At 42.8% G+C, this 17670-nt stretch overlaps 1 protein-coding gene across 3 annotated transcripts in view; it reads right to left on the bottom strand.

Moving 5' to 3' along the window:
* The window catches only part of coro2aa (coronin 2Aa), a 54073-nt gene that overhangs the window by 34541 nt on the left and 1862 nt on the right, over nt 1–17670 (bottom strand). The window lies entirely within an intron of this gene.

The following is a 17670-nucleotide window of genomic DNA, read 5'->3' as shown; positions in this document are numbered from 1 at the left end:
TATTCTCGCTATACACCAAGTCACTTGGCTCTGTCATAACCTCACATGGTCTCTCCTATCATTGCTATGCAGACGACACACAATTAATCTTCTCCTTTCCCCTTTCTGATGACCAGGTGGCGAATCGCATCTCTGCATGTCTGGCAGACATATCAGTGTGGATGACGGATCACCACCTCAAGCTGAACCTCGGCAAGACGGAGCTGCTCTTCCTCCCGGGGAAGGACTGCCCGTTCCATGATCTCGCCATCACGGTTGACAACTCCATTGTGTCCTCCTCCCAGAGCGCTAAGAACCTTGGCGTGATCCTGGACAACACCCTGTCGTTCTTAACTAACATCAAGGCGGTGGCCCGTTCCTGTAGGTTCATGCTCTACAACATCCGCAGAGTACGACCCTGCCTCACACAGGAAGCGGCGCAGGTCCTAATCCAGGCACTTGTCATCTCCCGTCTGGATTACTGCAACTCGCTGTTGGCTGGGCTCCCTGCCTGTGCCATTAAACCTCTACAACTCATCCAGAACGCCGCAGCCCGTCTGGTGTTCAACCTTCCCAAGTTCTCTCACGTCACCCCGCTCCTCCGCTCTCTCCACTGGCTTCCAGTTGAAGCTCGCATCCGCTACAAGACCATGGTGCTTGCCTACGGAGCTGTGAGGGGAACGGCACCTCAGTACCTTCAGGCTCTGATCAGGCCCTACACCCAAACAAGGGCACTGCGTTCATCCACCTCTGGCCTGCTCGCCTCCCTACCACTAAGGAAGTACAGTTCCCGCTCAGCCCAGTCAAAACTGTTCGCTGCTCTGGCACCCCAATGGTGGAACAAACTCCCTCACGACGCCAGGACAGCGGAGTCAATCACCACCTTCCGGAGACACCTGAAACCCCACCTCTTCAAGGAATACCTAGGATAGGATAAAGCAATCCTTCTAAGCATCAGCATTTGTGGGTTCGATTACAGGTTTAAAACGGCCAGAAACAAAGACCTTTTTTCTGAAACTCGTCAGTCTATTCTTGTTCTTAGAAATTAAGGCTATCCCATGTGAAAAATTGCTAAGAAACTGAAGATTATTTCACTTATAATTCACTGTATCACAATTCCAGTGGGTCAGAAGTTTACATACACTAAGTTGACTGTGCCTGTAAACAGCTTGGAAAATTCCATAAAATGATGTCATGGCTTTAGAAGCTTCTGATATACTAATAGACAAAATTTGAGTCAATTGGAGGTGTACCTGTGGATGTATTTCAAGGCCTACCTTTCAACTCAGTGCCTCTTTGCTTGACATCATGGGAAAATAAAAAATAAATCAGCCAAGACCTCAGAAAAGAAATTGTAGACCTCCACAAGTCTGGTTCATCCTTGGGAGCAATTTCCAAACACCTGAAGGTACCACGTTCATCTGTACAAACAATAGTACGCAAGTATAAACACCATTGGACCACGTAGCCGTCATACCGCTTTGGAAGGAGACGCGTTCTGTCTCCTAGAGATGAACGTACTTTGGTGCGAAAAGCGCAAATCAATCCCAGAACAACAGCAAAGGACCTTGTGAAGATGCTGGAGGAAACAGGTACAAAAGTATCTATATCCACAGTAAAACGAGTCCTATATCAACATAACCTGAAAAGCCGCTCAGCAAGGAAGAAGCCATTGCTCCAAAACCGCCATAAAAAAATCCAGACTACGGTTTGCAACTGCACATGGGGACAAAAATCATACTTTTTGGAGAAATGTCCTCTGGTCTGATGAAACAAAAATAGAACAGTTTGGCAATAATGACCATCGTTATGTTGGGAGGAAAAAGGGGGAGGCTTGCAAGCCGAAGAACACCATCCCAACCTTGAAGCACAGGGGTGGCAGCATCATGTTGTGGGGGTGCTTTGCTGCAGTAGGGACTGGTGCACTTCACAAAATAGATGGCATCATGAGGAAAGAAAATCATGTGGATATATTGAAGCAACATCTCAAGACATCAGTCAGGAAGTTAAAGCTTGGTCGCAAATGGGTCTTTCAAACGGACAATGACCCCAAGCATACTTCCAAAGTTGTGGGAAAATGGCTTAAGGACAACAAAGTCAAGGTATTGGAGTGGCCATCACAAAGCCCTGACCTCAATCCTATAGAAAATTTGTGGGCAGAACTGAAAAAGTGTGTGAGAGCAAGGAGGCCTACAAACCTGACTCAGTTACACCAGCTCTGTCAGGAGGAATGGGCCAAAATTCACCCAACTTATTGTGGGAAGCTTGTGGGAGACTCCCTGAAACGTTTGACCCAAGTTAAACAATTTAAAAGCAATGCTATCAAATACTAATTGAATGTGCTATCAAATACTAATTGAGTGTATGTAAACTGATGAAAGAAATAAAAGCTGAAATAAATCATTCTCTCTACTATTATTCTGACATTTCACATTCTTAAAATAAAGTGGTGATCCTAACTGACCCAAAACAGGGAATTTTTACTAGGATTCAACGTCAGGAATTGTGAAAAACTGAGTTTAAATGTATTTGGCTAAGGTGTTTGTAAACTTCCAACTTCAACTGTAGATATTCCATACAAAATCTGCAGTTTCCAGCTACAATAGTAATTTACAACATTAACAATGTCTACACTGTATTTCTGATCAATTTGATGTTATTTAAATGGACAAAAAATGTGCTATTCTTTAAAAAACAAGGACATTTCTAAGTGACCCCAAACTTTTGAACGGTAGTGTATATATATGTATATATCTCACAATGCCCCAGGATGGTGATTGGGGACATTGCCCTGTGTAGGGTGCTGTCTTTTGGATGGGATATTAAACTTGTGTCCTGACTCTCTGTGGTCACTAAAGATCCCCGGTGTCCTGGCTACATTCCCAATCTGGCCCTGATACCATCATGGCCACCTAATCATCCCCAGCTTTCAATTGGCTCATTCAACCCCCCCTCCTCTCCCCTGTAACTATTCTCCAGGTCGTTGCTGTTAATGAGAATGTGTTCTCAGTCAACTTACCTGGTAAAATAAGGGTAAAATAAATGGGCTATGTGTTGTAACGAACCCAGACAAACCCACACACACACGTATTCACAAATATAATAAAACACGTCAACAGAAGTCTTTCAAATGATGTACAGTGCATTCGGGAAAGTATTCAGACCCATTGACTTTTTCCCCAAAAAATTACATTACAGCCTTATTCTAAAATTGACTAGAACGACCCTAAGCACACAGCCAAGACAACACAGGAGTTGCTTTAGGACAAGTCTCTGAATGTCCTTGAGTGGCCCAGCCTGAGCCCGGACTTAAACCCGATCTAACATAACTGGAGAGACCTGAAAATAGCTGTGCAGTGACGCTCCCCATCCAACCTGACAGGGCTTGAGATGATCTGCAGAGAAGAATGGGAGAAACTCCCCAAATACAGGTGTGTCATGCTTGTAACGTCATACCCAAGAAGACTCGAGGCTGTAATCGCTGCCAAAGGTGCTTCAACAAAGTACTGAGTAAAGGGTCTGAATACCTATGTAAATGTGATGTGTCTTTTATTTTAAATACATTTGCACAAATGTCTAAAAACCTGTTTTTGCTTTGTCATTATGGGGTATTGTGTGTAGACTGATGAGGCGAAAAAAGTATTTAATCAATTTAGGATAAGGCTATAACGTAACAAAATGTGGAAAAATTCAAGGGGTCTGAATATTTTCAGAATGCACTGTATGTCTCTGGCTAGTATTTGCATGTTCCTTCCCATGTTGTCTTTGATGGTTTGACATGCAAAATAGGTTTGGGAACACTCCCACAACACATAGCAGATAAACTAACCAACAGCAAAATTGGAACATGCATTTATTTTTTAGATACAGCGAATGACATTTTCTTCTGCCATCATTAAAAGCGAGGTAGCAACAGCATTTCTTTTTCTATTCTGTCAACACAGAAAATCTCTTGCAAGTAAATCGAAGATTGACTAACAGTTTGAGAATGTGGTGTGATTTTCTGAAATGTTAGATAAACCTAGCCTGCACACCATTCCAGTGGCGACCCGTCATTTAGGACAGGTGGGGCTCAAAACAGGTTGAGCAGCCTGAATGATGGGTAACCACTGGAATGGTGTGTAGGCTAGCACAACAAGGTGAGTCCAAAAATGTATTGTATGCTGGAGCATAAATTATGTAAAATGCCAGGGAGATATGTATATTCTAGCTAAGAAAGTAATACTGAGTGTATGTTGTGTAGTAGGCTGTTAGTAGCCCATGTGCCTCACTAATTGTGTCCCTTTCCCCCTCATAACTTTGCCTACTGTTCTGACTTGGTGGTGTACATGTAGCCTATAGCCTGTTTTAGAGAAATGTCATCATCGAATATTGTAAGAGCTTTCATTGTCTGCTTATATGCCCCCTTTATTCATCCTACGGTTCTGACTTGGTGTACAGGGAGTATACTGTAAGAACGGCCCATGTTCTGAATTCTGTCGCTGTACATTTCAAAAGTGCTGAACAAATAGTTATATTGACTTTGTCCGTCTTAGCTCGCTCATTAATGTCTTAATCGAAATTACGGATCGTTCCCTTATGCCATAGTTGTTAGTTGTTAGTTGTTTGACAAATCAGTCATTGCGACACAATACTGCAAATTAAAAATCAGATCACAATGTACACTATGCGTTCATCTGTTCGAACAAGCAAAGCAGATCAAATCTCTGAGTCAACTCAACACTGAGGCAACACGTGGGTTTGGTATCTCTCTCTCTGCCTAGCCAGCACTCGTCCATACCTAACACAACACAGACAGAACCCCTCTTCACACACATCTGTCTTTCTGTGGAAATACCCACTGCTAAGTACTCTTACCATCATACACCCCATCAAAAGTACAGTACCCACCTATAGCTCCATCATCCTGTCTGAATGCAACTGACACTATGGGACTGGAGACTGAGGTGGTCTCATGATCCTATCTCTAATCTAATTGGACGGAAACGCTATAGGGATCCTTGGGTGATGGATTTGAGATGCGATCGGTTTTGTCACTGCACGTGAAGACTAAAAGTAGTTCCAGATAGAGTTACAGTACATAGAACATTGGAGTTATGAAGTTGGGATATATAGAAGAGTTCTAGATCGTTATAGGCTCTAGAAAAATGATATCATGGAGCGCCAAGTATCCAGCATTATATTTTGACATCGTCTTAAGAAAAAAAGTGTCAAAAGATTTCAGATCAAGGGGTTCATTCCCCTTGTGGAAAGTCCTTTATTGGATGTAAAGCGACTATGATCTCACCTGTGATATGGTTACTACCTGTGGTGCGGTGTTGAGTCAGAGGTGTGTGCGTGTCTGTACAGCTGGCCCTGTTGATTCTTCCAGGCCAGAGGTGACTCATTTAAAGCCCCATGGCGTTAACCTGCTTATTAGCTGTGTTGCTCATTGAATGATATCATGATATGGCTGCTGCTTGATACTGAAACCTATATTGGCAAGTCTCTCGTAACAATTTACAGCCTTATACAGACTTTATCGGCCTTCAACAGGTCCAAAGACAAGAATTTCAGTTCACTTCAAGGACGAATAGCCAACTAAACCTATGCTTGAAATATAAAAAGAAAACCAATATTTTAAACCACATCAATGGAAACATTTTAAATATAGCCTACGATCTCATCATTACACTCGTTACCCAACTTTCATTTCCCTCAGCCGTCCTTTTCTATTATGACAAAACATCCATGGCGACGAGATAGACGTTACAACCCCCCTCCCCCCCCGAAGCATTGCAACAAATATCAGATGCGTCCGTGAAACTCTAAACTAAATCAATCCCTTTATTGACTTACAGTAAAAAGCCTCTGCCTGACTGTAGTGGAGGGTGGGGGGGTGCATTTAACACAGCAGAGATGATGACTACATCATTATTACTATGTCTTTGGAGGCCATGTCTGAATGGCTGGGGGGGGGGGGGGGGGGGGGCTGGTGTAAATCAAATAAAGACATGGAGAGGAGAGGGCATCGTGTATAAAACCAATCTGGAATCCTCAGGGACTTTAGGAAGAGATTCCAGTGAATGTCCATTATGCATTTGTCCCTGTGCTTCTACAGGTAGTTGGGGTTCAGGGAGCTGTTTGTAAAGGACAGACATAACCGGTGGTGTGAAGCGTTAAGTATGGAGGAAATGTAATTATGGATATCATGTCATAGCTCTGAGGGTTGAGCCATGTTGGAGCCGGACCTCTGGAGGGAATTTCTTTGTCTAGTCTTAATTCTGAAATGCTCTGGCTGTTATTGAGAGGACTGACTGGTCCTCTGTAGCTACAGCCCCTGGCAGAGTGGAGAGTTTTACACACTATTATCTTCTAGCCAGGAAACCTTATCTGATACTAAAAACAATGACTGGATTTCACTGAGTTCAAAACTGACTTTACCCAGAGGAGCAGTGATCACCCCATTCCATAGAAGCCTCTTAGTAACACCGGCATATCTAAACTCTGCCGAGCTCAATGTCAATTTGTCAAAGTAGCAGGAGATAGCTAAGAGAGGAAAAGGGCTACGTCGAATCCAAAGTTGGATATCGGTCAGGCTTTAAATTGGCTTTGTTCTCGAAACCATGTGTAATGATGCTCTGGTAATGAATAGCAGCTATAAAACAGGTTCTGACATCCAATTCATTCTTTTACGTTTTCACTCTCATGCGTTGGCTTTTCTTCTACAACCTCAATGGTCTTTTCTTCGACCTCATTCCTAATTGGAATGAAACCTAAATATTTGATGCTAGTTAATGTAAAATGTTCAATTATTCAGTGGAGGTGATAAGAACAAGTAGGCCTAGCGTCAACCCAAGTAGCCATATCACGCCATTCCCAGAACTTCAGCACTCCACCAGCCATTTACTCCATTACTCCTAAATCAACAGTCAGCTTCACTAATGACACCCATCCATCCAAACCATAATAACTGCAGCCGAGGTAAGTCACACTTTGAGCCACGGGAGGATGAGATTGCATTTATACTATGCTGATCCAACCCCTCTATCGATCTCTCTAACAACAGCAACTACAGGATCCTAGAGGCTCACAACCAGCTCCATGATGACATCAGACTGTCTGATGCTTTCGCTAATCAGATCTCTTCCATTGGCTGACTGCATTAGTGTGGCGTGATATGGTTACTACAGCATTCACAGCTGTTTGCTGACTGGCCAAAGAAATGCTCAAGCAGCTCACACTATTAGTCTGGAGACATTGGCTGTTTCTGAGGTAGGGCCATTAGGGCCACTTAAGGTCTGGCTGATTAACAGAGAGAAATAACATGTCAATGGGAGGGCGAGGCCCTCTCCTCCTCCTCATCCTCCTCTCCACTCCTCCTCTCTATGAATAATAGAGAAGACTTGTTCTAGTCACCGACACATCTACCTTCTGCTCTTTTATTTATTGAACCTTTATTTAACCAGGCAAGTCAGTTAAGAACAAATTCTTATTTACATTGAAGGCCTACCAAAAGTCAAAGGCCTCCTTGCGTGGACGGGAGCTGGGATTAAAAATAAAAATATAGGACAAAACACACATTACGACAAGAGAGACACCACAACGCTACATAAAGAGAGCCCTTAAGACAACAACACAGCATGGTAGCAAAACATGACAACAACCCGGGTAGCAACAAAACATAGCAGCAGCCCAACATGTTAGCAGCACAAAACATGGTACAAATGTCACGTCTGCTCCCGCTCTTCCCCTCCCCCTGGCGCTTGAGGGCGCCAGAATGCCTTGCATCACTCACTCCTGTCATCCATCACGTACACCTGCCTTTCCTCGTCACGCGCATCAGCGTTATTGGACTCACCTGGACTCTCTTATCACCTGTTCATTTCCTCCCCTATATGTGTCAGTTCCCCAGCTCTGTTCCCCGCTTCTGCATTGATTGTTTTTCTGTTTGCTAAGCTGTTTATGTCTCGTTCCATGTCCGTTATTTATTAAATGTTACTCCCCGTACCTGCTTCGTCTCTCCAGCGTCATCCTTGTGAGAGATCGTGACAGAATGCAGAAGCCCTCACACGAAGCATCGGGGAGTACTGGCGTTCTGGTTGGTATAGTGGCATCGGCTCTGGGTCACCACCGATAGAACCGGGGGTGCCTAGCCTGCTCGTCGGGCTTCCACGCCCTAGCAGACTCGAGAGGTTTCCTTGCCCCGGTTGGCTCGGATGGCGCCCATCCCACGTCGGGCCTCAGCTGGATCGTCAGTTCTTGTCTGCCCAGCCTGTCCAGGAGTTTTTTGTTTGTTTGTTTTTTGTTTTGTCGGTGACGTCGGGGGTGGATTCTGCCGCCGATGGAACCGGGGGTGCCTAAGCCAGCCCGTCGAGCTTTCATGCCCTGGCCGGCTCGAGAGGTTTCATTGCCTCGGTTGGCTCGGTGGCTTCCCATCCCACGTCACAATCCACCGGATCATCGGGTTTCCTCAGCGGGATCGACAGGCGTCTGGACTCAGCCGGATCGTCAGGCTTCCATGCCTCAGCCGGCTCGCCAGGCTCTCACGCTCCAGCCGGTTCGTCGGGCTTCCACGCCTCAACCGGCTTGCCCAGCGCCCATGTCTCGGCCGGTTTGCCCAGGTGGGACGCCGGGTGGCGCCCCTAGAGGGGGGTTACTGTCACGTCTGCTCCCGCTCTTCCCCTCCCCCTGGCGCTTGAGGGCGCCAGAATGCCTTGCATCACTCACCCCTGCCATCCATCACGTACACCTGCCTTTCCTCGTCACGCGCATCAGCGTTATTGGACTCACCTGGACTCTCTTATCACCTGTTAATTTCCTCCCCTATATGTGTCAGTTCCCCAGCTCTGTTCCCCGCTTCTGCATTGATTGTTTTTCTGTTTGCTAAGCTGTTTATGTCTCGTTCCATGTCCGTTATTTATTAAATGTTACTCCCCGTACCTGCTTCGTCTCTCCAGCGTAATCCTTGTGAGAGATCGTGACAACAAACACAGACAACAGCACAAAGGGCAAGAAGGTCGTGACCCTCAGACTACATCCATCCAGGAAAACATAAATAAACACAATGTTTTTGTACCAATCAGTGAAATACGTAGGCCCACTGAATGGTACAGTAGTTGTGAAAGATGAATCTCCTTCACAAGTATCTGAGAAATCTGTATCATAGTTTCTCTGTACACTCCATTTTTTACAATGTTAAATGTAAAACTAATCAAATTTAGAGACACAGGAGTCATCATACATCAAGGACTGTGCCAACTGAGCTAGTCTACCGAGAGACACTCAAATGAGTGAAGAATAATTGTGGGTCAAGTTGTTGTTTTTTGTTTCCTGGAAGAGCCACGGCCTGGGTACTTACTGTCAGAGAGATCATCCACTTGAAGTTCTCTCCATATGACAAGAATCAAGATCCATTCATTCAATACCCTAATGCACCGATTAATACACTTACAGACAAACTATACGGGGCACGTTAGCGTCAGGGAACCAACCGGAAGCATTTTTGAGGTGCGGGCGGGTGAAACAGACCCATTCTAATCAACAAGACGCTTCAGCGGTGACAGAAGGCCTTCCTGTTTGGACACAGCTGGAAACATCTAGGCCTACATGTAGCCCACATCTCAGCAGCCTGGACATTTCCTGGGATTGAGCATACCATTGGGAACACCAATCGGAGCAGGATTGGAGCTGGGCAAATCCAAGGGAGGAGGACTCTCCATTTTGAAAGTAATCCCCTCCCTCTCCCTGTGTCCACCACTACTGAAGCCCACCCATCTGGGATAATCCGTTAGGACAGCTGGTGTGTCGGAAAACGTCCGTGACAACCTTCATGACTGACGCCGGTCAACTATGACATAACAGCACGGGAGCATAGCACAACGTAAGAACATACTGTATGTACATGCAAGCAGACACTTCGGTGCACTTTCAGAAACTGCCACCAGAAATACGTGTTATGGTAATGACAACTGTAGAGGACAGTTTGTGTGTGTGTGTCAGCGACTATGACAGTGACAGTCGGGGGTGGTCTCTGTATGTCACGTGCAGATGGCTCGGTGGTTACGTAAAAGCATTTTAGGATTTCAGTAAGAGCCATTGTAAGGGATGTAATCATCCTAAACAACAGATTGGTCCCTTGGATGGAATTGGTGCGGTACAGTATTTGGAAAGCTCCGCTCAGCCACAAAATTCCCTGCCGTAATGGTCAGGTGCCCAATAAGATTATTTCATCAAACAAATGTTCTATCTAAGAGTTGTGGGCCTAATAAGGAACACAAACAGATTAAACAATAAAAATGTTTCATCGACAGAAATTCAGTATGTGAGAGTATGTGATGGCTGGTTGTTCAATACTACAACCACAACATTCAAACAAACCAATCTCAGTTCACCTCAACAAAACACAGTAATCTTGAAATCAATCCGCACCACTTTCCGAGAACCTCTCTCCACTACAAATAAATCAAGTCACTGGAACGTCATCTGTGGAGACTCATGGAAAAGGGTGAATAATCAGACCTTTGTGAGAAGAATGTAACCAGGAAGACAATGGATTTATGGTGTTAGCTCAATAGCACAATCAGAATGAGTGTGGGTTAGAGTCCAGAGTGATGAAATCATGTCTCCAGGTAGCCAGGGCCGGATTACCAAAACGGATTGTAGGGCATGTCGCTACCCCCCCCCCCCCAGATAGCATATGAACACGTCGGTTGGGGCCCCTTGGAGGTCGGGGCCCCCCCAGATGGCATATGAGGGTGATTCTCATGAAACTAGTTTTAAAATGTCTGTAGCAAATTGAGTTTAAAAACCATGATGCATCTGCAAAAATCAACTACCATTCTGAGGACTAAAATGTATAGCTTTCAAATAAAGATATTTTCACCTGAACTTTATAAATTTTCATCCAAATTCTCATGACTGAAATTAGTACTGATTAAATAAAAATTGGGTCATTTTATATATAATATTTATAAAAAGCTAACTTATTTGAATAAAACACAAAATGATGTTGCTGTAGTTTGTCCCATAAATCATACAAATTGTATAATAGTTTAAGTTGACATTGTACATAACAAATATTATGGTTTAAACACGGTGTCTGTGTCTCATTACGTAACACTTTTTCAAGTTCCTGTAAAAACTCCATTCAGTAAAAAAAAAGATATTCACCCATATGCATCATCTAGAGGAGTAGTACATAGACGAGCACAAGTTCAGTTCATTTGTTTGCTTATATGCCATCAGAATTAGGTTCTTATTCTCAAACACCCGCTTTACACCATTTGGCCTTCTCATTACCGAAATGGCTAAAAAGCTCAAATTGGGAAAAAGTCTGATTCAATTTTATAATAATAAATGTCAAATTAAATATTTCTATTTTCAGTGTTATGTTTAACTCGGGCCTTTTCATTATGGGAGATTTTTTTTTAAATATTAGAAATATTGATTTGTTTATTAATTTTTTGGGACTTTGAAAACTGTTACAGTAACGAGAATGTTGGTACAATGCATAATATCTGATATAGATAATTACAGATCCTAATCTCAGTGATTCAACAGGAAATTTTGTGAAAAATGACACAGTTTAGTGAGAATGACCCATGAACACGTTATAAGCCATGACAAAGTGTAGAATTGCAGGAATAAAGCTTTAAAACGGCAAAATATTCTCTCAGCCTCATGGGAAAATGTATAGAATAGCATGAGATTAGCTAGAAAACTGTAGCTGTGCTAGTCCGGCCCTGCAGGTAGCCCCTTGGCACTGATCTAGGATGCGCTTACAGTCCCAAATTCCTAACCTTAACATTTAGGGGAGGAAAACACCAAACAGACCTTAGATCAAAAGTCAGAGACTACAAATCACCTGAGCCCATACTGTGAGGCCATGGACATCACTGGGGGCGAGCTCCCTGCCCTCCAAGACATATACTCAAAACGGTGTTTGATGAAGGCCCAGAAGGTCGTCAAGGACTCCTGTCACCCGAGCCAAGGACCATTCACTCTGTTACCATCTGGTAAGCGGTATCTGAGCATCTGGTCTCGGACCAACAGGCTCAGAGACAGCTTCTACCACCAGGCCATCAGACTGCTTAACAGCTAACCCTAGCTGTCTCCCTGCACAGACCTGGGCCCGGTTTCCCGATAGCGATGGAACTTAGGCTGACGAGTGTTTTAACGATGCATCTTTCCTACAACGGCCGAAGACATAACATGTGTTTCCCAAAAGTGTGTCATTGAGGCATGTATCGATACTGATAGGATCGAAAGAAAGGCAGCGCTGCTCTCGGGTCAACTTTCTCCATTCAAATCTTACCTTAGCATTAGAATTATTCCACAACACTGACAACGGATCAGTTCCTAGAGAGTTATTATCACCTATGGCTGCAAACATTGAGGCGGCTTATTCGAATGCTTACTAGAGGTCGACCGATTAATCGGAATGGCCGATTAATTAGGGCCGATTTTAAGTTTTCATAAGAATCGGAAATCGGTATTTTTGGATGCCGAATTAGCAGATCATTTTTTTTCATTTTCTTTTTTTTACACCTGTATTTAACTAGGCAAGTTAGTTAAGAACACATTCTTATTTTCAATGACGGCCTAGGAACGGTGGGTTAACTGCCTTGTTCAGGAGCAGAACGACAGATTTTTACCTTGTCAGCTCAGGGATTCAATCTTTCAACCTTACGGTTAACTAGTCCAACGCTCTAACCACCTGCCTCACGAGGAGCCTGCCTGTTACGCGAATGCAGTAAGAAGCCAAGGTAAGTTGCTAGCTAGCATTAAACTTATCTTATAAAAAACAATCAATCAATCATAATCACTAGTTATAACTACACATGATTGATGATATTACTAGTTTATCTAGCGTGTCCTGCGTTGCATATAATTGATGCGGTGCACATTCGCAAAAAAGGACTGTCGTTGCTCCAACGTGTACCTAACCATAAACATCAATGCCTTTCTTAAAATCAATACACAGAAGTATATATTTTTAAACCTGCATATTTAGCTAAAAGAAATCCAGGTTAGCAGGCAATATTAACCAGGTGAAATTGTGTCACTTCTCTTGCGTTCATTGCACGCAGAGTCAGGGTATATGCAACAGTTTGGGCCGCCTGGCTCATTGCGAACTAATTTGCCAGAATTTTACGTAATTATGACATAACATTGAAGGTTGTGCAATGTAACAGGAATATTTAGACTTATGGATGCCACCCGTTAGATAAAATACGGAATGGTTCCGTATTTCACTGAAAGAATAAACGTTTTGTTTTCGAGATGATAGTTTCTGGATTCGACCATATTAATAACCTAAGGCTTGTATTTCTGTGTGTTATTATGTTATAATCAAGTCTATGATTTGATAGAGCAGTCTGACTGAGCGATGGTAGGCACCAGCAGGCTCGTAAGCATTCATTCAAACAGCACTTTCGTGCGTTTTGCCAGCAGCTCTTCGCAATGCTTCAAGCATTGCGCTGTTTATGACTTCAAGCCTATCAACTCCCGAGATTAGACTGGTGTAACCGATGTGAAATGGCTAGCTAGTTAGCGGGGTGCGCGCTAATAGCGTTTCAAACGTCACTCGCTCTGAGACTTGGAGTAGTTGTTCCCCTTGCTCTGCATGGGTAACGCTGCTTCGAGGGTGGCTGTTGTCGATGTGTTCCTAGTTCGAGCCCAGGTAGGAGCGAGTAGAGGCATGGAAGCTATACTGTTACACTGGCAATACTAAAGTGCCTATAAGAATATCCAATAGTCAAAGGTATATGAAATACAAATCGTATAGAGAGAAATAGTCCTATAATTCCTATAATAACTACAACCTAAAACTTCTTACCTGGGAATATTGAAGACTCAAGTTAAAAGGAACCACCAGCTTTCATATGTTCTCATGTTCTGAGCAAGGAACTTAAACGTTAGCTTTCTTACATGGCACATATTGCACTTTTACTTTCTTCTCCAACACTTTGTTTTTGCATTATTTAAACCAAATTGAACATGTTTCATTATTTATTTGAGGCTAAATTGATTTTATTGATGTATTATATTAAGTTAAAATAAGTGTTCATTCAGTATTGTTGTAATTGTCATTATTATAAATAACATAAAAAATTAGGCCGATTAATCGGTATCGGCTTTTTGGTCCTCCAATAATTGGTATCGGTATCGGCGTTGAAAAATCATAATCAGTCGACCTCTAATGCTTACCCTATATAATGCCCTAAATCAAGATTTGACACATCATTGTGCACGTTAGGCTACAAATCATGAAATATATTGAGGCAAAAATTACAGACAGTAGCCAAATAAAACTCAATTGAATGAACATGAAATGTATTTCAATATCATTTAAATATATGGCCCTATGAAGCCTATACTGTAGGAATGCTATTTAAACTTTTCATGCAGTCATCTCAGTTTTAATTTGAAGCATCTTTTTATCCTGCTTGTTTGTAACAATTACAAAGACATTGGCAACTTTAACTGCAGTCACAGACAGACAGATACACGTCTTGATTCTATGTACGGCGGAGATCTTCTGTGTATAAAGTGACGCGGTGGGGGAAAACGCATCTAACAAAGCACTAAGCTGTTCCACAAGTGGTCTGAGGCAGTCGGTAAATAACAAACGTTTTAAGGGCACATTTTGTAACGATGGTTTTGGGAAACAGCTCGGAGATTCAACAATGCTCCTACAAAAGGTTCTAACGATGAACTTAGCCTTCAGATGCTTTGGGAAACCGGGCCCTGCACCTTAGTGACTATTGCCACTGACTCTCCACATTTTATATTGACATTTCAGTCACTTTATATGTAAATACAGTCACATAGCACATTCATGATCTATTCTGTATATCCCATTGTGTACATACCAATATATTACTCTGCATACTACCTCTTCTATTACTTATTTATTATTGATTATTATTATTAATTATAGTACTGCAATGTTGAGGTAGCTAGCACACGAGCATTTCACTGCACCTTTTATACCTGCTGTATAAACTGTGTACGTGACAAATAACATTTGATCTGACAGGCAGGCCATCATCAGTGGGGAATGTCATAGGAAACCAACCTCAAGGAGGAGGGGGGATGAAATCAGATCTAAATAACTCCTCTCTTGAGTCAGAGCTCCGTGGAAGAACACAGTCTACATGCAGGCTTATTGGTATGGGACATAACTGAGTGAGGCAGATTTACAGTCAGTCAGTGTGTTCATGTCTCCTCCTGCAAACAGACTGGATATCCATGACAATGAGGCAACCAAGGACATGAAGTGACATCCCTCCCCTTCAGGCCCTCTTATAGAGTGGTTCAGTTCCTAAGTGTCCAAACGCAAAACACAGAGTCATAGGCACGTACACACACACACACACACTTACTCACACACGCAGACGCAGACAGGCACACACACATAACGGTTGTCAACCACTATGACTAACTGGCCAAGTCAAGTAGGCAACTTTTCCTCAATTGAGTAAATCAAATGTTGGCTATTCCCAAATGAGAATAGAGACAGTACAGAGAGTGGAAAAGATTGGGCACTAGGCTGACAACAGAACATAGTGTTGTGTTGTTCCTCTGTGTTCTCTACAGTATCTGACAGTGTTACACAACACCACCTCCTCATTGGTTGATGCACCTCTGTGCTGATTGCAGGCAACATTCCATGGATGTGCTACTGACCTAATACATTCTTCAGAGTGAACAGCGCCGGCGTGTGCCACACAGAAAGACCGACTTCAGCTATTTCTCAAACAACATCAATGTATGTAAGCTTCCTGTTGCAGAACTCAAACGCAAGTTACTCTGGGGTGGCAGGTAGCCTAGTGGTTAGAGCGTTGGGCCAGTAACTGAAAGGTAACAAGATAAAAATCTGTCGCTATTCCACTGAACAAGGCAGTTAACCTACTGTTCCCCGGTAAGCCGTCATTGTAAATAAGAATTTATTCTTAACTGACTTGCCTAGTTAAATAAAGGTTACATTTTCCCCAAAAAATATATATATAATACATGTGCCAGGGAAGTAGTTAGTGAAACGTCATTTAACGTAGTTCTGGATTTCACAATACAGAACATAAACCATTTCCTATTTCAGTTACTCAACAGTGAGTGATGTATGCTAGCTAGCCTAGGTCGCATGTTTTCTCTAAGATTGTATCTGTCAATCAAATGTAAGTAAGCTACAAAGCATTCAGGTTCAAGGCCATGTTTGCACAGGGCCACGCCTCCAATCAAGAGAGCTCTTACAGTGAGGACTTTGATACCTCCTGCTACAATAAAGTTGCTGTACTTTGCTGCATGGTCCTTCTATTGACTTCATTCAGCAGTATTACAGTAAATAACTTGAATATGGGTCACATATTCGGTCTACATACTTACTGTAAAATTGTAAATATTATACATGACTGTACATATGTCTGGTCAAATGTATTTGACCAGACATAAGCTTGACCACTATTTTTGTCAGAATATAACCTAAATAACAACTTGTTTGAATTTACTTTTTTTTGGCATGTCAAGCATTATGGGCAGTGTGGACGGGTGTGAAAGACAAAAACGTGCATCCCAAATGGCACCCTACAATTTTTGACCATAGCCCTATTGGCCCTGATCAAAAGTAGTGCACTACTATATAGGGAATAGGGTGCCATTTGAGACGCACTAGAGAATCTCCAGCATCTGTTGACTGTCTTCGTAATAACATTACACAGATACGAGCCAGCGGTTTGTGGTCCAGCTTTAAAGCATTGGCGGCAGAGAAATCACTGAGTGCGAAAAATACTAGAGGTGTGTTTCTATCTACTAGGCTACATGTATTGTGACCTACACCTTCCATTAACCAATGTTTGGGTATAACTACCGGCCAACTGAGGATAGGACTGATGAAACTGTCTGCTGCTAGACATGACGTTCTAATCATTATCCTCATTTTTCCTCACGTGTTCAATAGTCTTCCCTTTAGCCCAGAGTTTCCCAAACTCGGTCCTGGGGACCCAAATTCGGTCCTGGGGACCCAAATGGGTGGACGTTTTGGTTTTTGCCCTAACACTACACAGCTTATTCAAATGATCAAAGCTTGATGATTAGTTGGTTAATGAATCAGCTGTGTAGTGCCAGGGCAGAAACCAGAACGTGCACGAGTTTGGGAAACCCTGTTCCTATCTTTATCCTCATGTTCCTCACCTTTCTTCAATATTGGCTGTAAGGAGATTCTTTTTTAATAAAGGATTTAAAACTTATTCTAGCTTCAAAAGTGTTCTTCACCATCTCAGGCGATAATATACATTTTCCTAATGCATTATTTGGCAAGTTTTTCCTTCAGCCTGAAAGACTTTAACATGTATACATCGCTACAGTATCTAATTGGATTGCCTCACCAACATCTCATCGCCCCCAAAAAACTCTAAACTCAGTAAATTAAGCAAAATACTTGTCAGGTTGTCCTTTCAAGACAAACTAGTAGACATGCGGTTCTCTTATAATGCATGGGTTACTATTGTAGCCTACTTTTAAGCCTAAATATTACACTTGGGTTAAACTTGGTTCATGCCATGCCTTATAACTAACGAACTACACTTTCATACAGAGGGAGAGGCTGTGAGTGAGGAGACAAGTCCAGGTTCCATCCCACCCCTAGCCTACACATATGTTCAGCATTAAACCCATGCTTCAAAACACCAAGTATGTTGCCTTCAAGTTTGT

The sequence above is a fragment of the Salvelinus fontinalis genome, chromosome 5, assembly GCF_029448725.1.
Source record: "Salvelinus fontinalis isolate EN_2023a chromosome 5, ASM2944872v1, whole genome shotgun sequence".
Taxonomy (NCBI): Eukaryota; Metazoa; Chordata; class Actinopteri; order Salmoniformes; family Salmonidae; genus Salvelinus; species Salvelinus fontinalis.
Note: the sequence above shows the minus strand (reverse complement) of the source record. Positions and strands in the feature narration are given on the sequence as shown.